Raw genomic sequence first — 5,000 nt, forward strand, 5'->3', positions numbered from 1 at the left:
TTTTTTCTTTCCGTTTCAAAAGCATCGCTGAATAATAGAATGTAAAACTATAACAGGAAATAAACTTTAAGGTTAATGTCATTTGATGTATAACGATTCCATGATTAAGCTGTCATGTAAAGTTATAGCGATGAAACGTGTTATTTCTGGGTGATTGTCTGACCCTCCAGACCCATTAACTTTTCCTCCAGCTCCAGCTACTTCTTCGACCTCCCGACTTCCAGGCATCTCCATCCCCTTCCCTTGGGCATCCAGTCCTCCCTGGAACCCACCCACTATCCACACACCTTTCTCACTTTCTTTAGGATTCACCTCTCTCTCTCTCTCTCTCTCTCTCTCTCTCTCTCTCTCTCTCTCCTTCAGCTCTGTCTTTAAAAAACAATGATCTCAATAAAATACTCTTATTTTCGTTGTTGTTCAAGTGCCCCAATTTGGAAAATAATCGGAGGTTTCCTGGTCGAAGGAATCCCTTCTTATGTTTCTTTTAATAAACTAATTATCTTGAATGAATTTTATTTTTATTTTTTAATAAATTTTCACAAAGTGAACTAAACAGCGTTCACAGTATTATTCGAATGTTCAACATTCCATTAAACGAGAGAGAGAGAGAGAGAGAGAGAGAGAGAGAGAGAGAGAGAGAGAGAGAGAGAGAGAGAGAGAGAGAGAGAGAGAGAGAAACCAGGAACACGTAACCGGCTAAAATGACCAAACTTCTATGATGGTGACTTCATGTGCTTCTAGCATAGTCCCTAACGTTACCGTTACATTATGTCGAACACATGATTTATAAAAGGTACAAAAGAATGTATAAGATTATTTGCGAAGATTCCAGGCCCACAATATTCATGACGATTTGTTTGATACCTGAGTATTTTTTTTTTAACTAACTTAAAATTACTCGATATTACAACAGAGAAATGTTCATACCGGAAATCTAAAGCGATTAAGTTGCCCAAACATTCTTTTCCGTTTTGCTCAACGCTTTAATTTCAAATTACGCATTCTTAATTTGTCATTACTCGTGCTTGAAATTGTCTTACTTGAGAAAAAAAAGGCCAATTCATGCCTGAGGTAGATGATATTTCGTTTCCCCGTACAACTCTGAAGATTTCAAACCTGCAATTATAATTCTTATTCCGTAAACAGGTAAACATGTTCAAATTAAACCACTACTCAAAAAAGAATAAAAAAAAAAGATGCGGTTTCTTAACAAATGCTGAAGATCTAATCTTCTCTTCTTGTATTATTTTTAATTTTTATAGTTTATTTATGAAAAATCTAATTTAATGTTGTTGCTGTTCTTGAAACATTCTATTTTGATTGGCATTACTTTCATTATAGTTTACTTATTTCCTTGTTTCCTTTCCTCACCGGGTTATTTTTCCTTGTTGGAGCCCTTGCCCTATAATATCCTTCTTTTCCAACTAGGGTTGTAGCTTAGATTGTAATAATAATAATAATAATAATAATAATAATAATAATAATAATAATAATAATAATAATAATAATAATCAAGAAAATATTGTGACAGCCTTTGAATTGTCGTTTTGCAGAAAAGCTAACCTTCAACTTTCATACTTGCTTATTCGAGTGACCCAAATGACCTATAATGAAACACCTCATTCTGGCGATTTCACAAGCACCAAATCATGACATTTGCTTGGTTACTCTGGTGATTTACGGTTCATTACGTAAGAACGCAAGTTATCGTTTATAGATCTAAATGATCTGCGTATTATATTTGAAAAAAATATACTTTCCATTCGACATTCTCAAGGAAGTTTTGCCAACACCCTATTACAGCTCAGAAATATAAACTCGTATTTGAACAAGGTTCCGTTATATTTTTTTTTTTTTACTCTTTTAAAAGTTCAAACGCAGGATTTAAACTTCAAAGACAGCAATATTAGAAGTTCATATGCATGCAGTTAGAGGCGTTCTTACACAGTTATATATATATATATATATATATATATATATATATATATATATATATATATATATATATATATATATATATATATATATATGCGCATGTATACCCACTGCATGTGTATACTGTATGTGCGTGTTAATGTATATATGCTTCATTAGTGTTTCTTTTGATCTGAGTAAAATTAGTAGAAAAACACAGTTCTGGAAATTATAGATTTAAAAAATCTTATAAAAATCGTAATACGGGTGGAAGTCTTCGGGACAAAAGTAATAAATGAGATATGACTGCTGGGTTAAGAAATAATTTTATCATTTTGATCCTTTTGAAAATAGTTTAAATTTAAATTTTTATTTCAACCTCAAGATTAAATATACTCAAACAATTACCATAGACTTACTTTACTCGTGTGCTCTCCTTCAAAGCTTAATTGAAACTTTTAAAGAAGCAAGAGCCATCTGATTTATTGCTCTGAGCAGGAACCCTTTCTTCTTCTACCTCTCAACGGTAGCTTTACATCTTTGTGTTTCCACTGATATGTACAAAATTATTTCTTTCAAAGAGGCAGATAAAGACTTTTTTTTTCAGATTTAGGCAATATTTTTATATCAGATATACTTTCCATTATATCTCATTTTTTTTTTCAAGTGTAATGTCTAATGTGACAATTATTTGGTCATTTGGAAAAAAAATAGCAAATACTCAATGGTACAAAAAAGCTTTATTACATCCATTCATTACATTCGCAAAAATCGAAGATTTTGCGAAAGGTATGTATTTGTATTCATCCCTGTCTTTTTCGTGTGCTTGTTACCTTATTTATTTGTTAATTTGTTTTTGAGCAATTTTACACAAAAACTCTACCAACTTCTACCAAACTTGGTAGTCATGTTGGATAGGATCCAAGGATAAATCTGTAACATTTTGGGCAACGTATATCAAAGTACAAGTACGCAGCAGTATTTTGAAAATAATCGCTGTTAGGTAAAAGGCAAATATTTTGTTAGCTCATTTCTTTGTTTGTGAACATCATTACGCAAAAACTATCGAACCAATTTCAACGAAACTTGTTGGACATGTGGAGTATGACCCAAGGACAAATCCATCTGATTTAGAAGAAAATACATCGAAGTACAAGAATGCTTGGTTTGGCGAAGTCATGCTCTCTACTGAGTGCTCATCTAATTGTCTCTGATTTTGTCCAGTTATAGTTAGTCAAGAAGACAAATTATTTGATTTAAATTATTTTAAGAATTAATAATTTTGCATATATATATATATATATATATATATATATATATATATTTATACTTATCATCCAATGAGAGGACAAGTAATTTCAGTCCCAATGCTAGAGAAAAAATCGCTAGCATTAAAAACTGGTATTATCCTTCTGTTAGAAGGTCTCTGAAGGACACAGGAGTCTATAAACGAGTTTCTTGCACATACAACTGCGCCAAATGTACATTATATCTTATATAATGGAGTCAGGGTGGCGTCCGGATTTCGTACATTACATAGGCCTCTAATATTAGGCATTACGAGGAGACATTCTGATAACTGGTCTCTGGTCTCCAACTGAAATGAAGAAAGAGTTTTCACCCAGCCAGTATTACGGTGATGGCAATCATTTTTATTGCACGAATTAGAAATAGACTAGTGCAAACTTGCAGCATCGAAAGATATAACTGCTTTAATTGTTTATATTTAGACGATTTCAAAAGGAATGGTTAAGGTTATACCAATTGAAATAATCATAGAAGCTTAACAAAGCAATAGATAACTATTGAGTTATTCATTAGATGAGAGAGAGAGAGAGAGAGAGAGAGAGAGAGAGAGAGAGAGAGAGAGAGAGAGAGAGAGAGAGAGAGAGAGAGAGAGAGAGAGAGAGAGAGAATTTACCTGACGAATACTACATCTTTGGAATTGCTTTAATTATCTTTTTTACTAACATCCTTCAGCAAGATTTGAAGCCACTGATTCGATTAACTCCTTTCGCGAATCTGCGTCATACATAGCATCCTTTAATAGGATCACTGGAATACATTGTAAATAATTTGTTACGTATTGTTTTGATGGTCTCCTACATGACCACATTATTATTTACCCCGGATTAAAAGATTGTTTATCAATAAGGTGTAGCATAAACATTACCTTTTCAAGTTCCATTCGATTTTGTCCGAGGCTTGAAATACCATTTCGACTTCAAAATGGGTCTTACCATCGATATACAATTTTACTTTTTGAGTGTTACTAGAATTCTTTAACTTCAAAGCGAAAAAATAGCCATATAACCGATGCGCCTTTGATTCACAGTCTTGTCTCAACATCAGGATTAGTGTTTTGGCCAGTCACCAAAGTCAACACCTACTCCTTCAAACAGGACTACATATTGAGAGAAAAAGCCACTCGAATGACAACCGCTCTTACGTTAATTTATGGTCGACAGAGTAAAAGAACAGTGAATGATAAGGTGAATGTCATTTCCCCCCGTAATGAACAGTTTGACACTCCTTTTAGCTTATGAAGTAAACGTTCTGACGCAAAGATGTCAGTAAAATTAGAGAAAAACTGTCGTTACTTATGACGAATGGGTTACTTGAAAATATTACTCTTCATTCAAAAAAAGTAAACCACTTTTCTAAACTTACATCCATGAAAAATTGATGTGTGTAGCAATCAATCTCCACTTTAAACCTTTGTTACATTTTCTATTTTTTACTCAAAAGGACAAAGAAAACAAACATTCATCAGGTGGAGAAATCCATCGAAAGAATAAGATTTCATTTGTTGATTTCAAATTACTTAAGGGATTTGAGATTGCATCCTAAGAAACATTAGTGAAAATTGAAAAAAAAAAAAAACTAGATAATTCTATTTCGTAAAAGTGATCTATGAAGGTCATCAGGATTTGGGAAGTTTGTGTTAACGTCTGTTTGAAGTTAAAAAATCATCTATTACTAGTGATAGATTAACTTTAGTTCAATAAGTTGTTTTGTACTTCCCAAGATTCATGTAAAACGATAGCAGGCACAAAAAAGTAAAAAAAAAAAGAAAAAAAAATCTT

General features: G+C 32.6%; 1 protein-coding gene across 1 annotated transcript in view; it reads left to right on the forward strand.

Moving 5' to 3' along the window:
* LOC137655724 (uncharacterized transmembrane protein DDB_G0289901-like) overlaps nt 1–5,000 on the forward strand; it is a 78,231-nt gene that overhangs the window by 1,307 nt on the left and 71,924 nt on the right. The gene's annotated exons all lie outside the window — the stretch shown is intronic.

The sequence above is a fragment of the Palaemon carinicauda genome, chromosome 16, assembly GCF_036898095.1.
Source record: "Palaemon carinicauda isolate YSFRI2023 chromosome 16, ASM3689809v2, whole genome shotgun sequence".
Classification (NCBI taxonomy): Eukaryota; Metazoa; Arthropoda; class Malacostraca; order Decapoda; family Palaemonidae; genus Palaemon; species Palaemon carinicauda.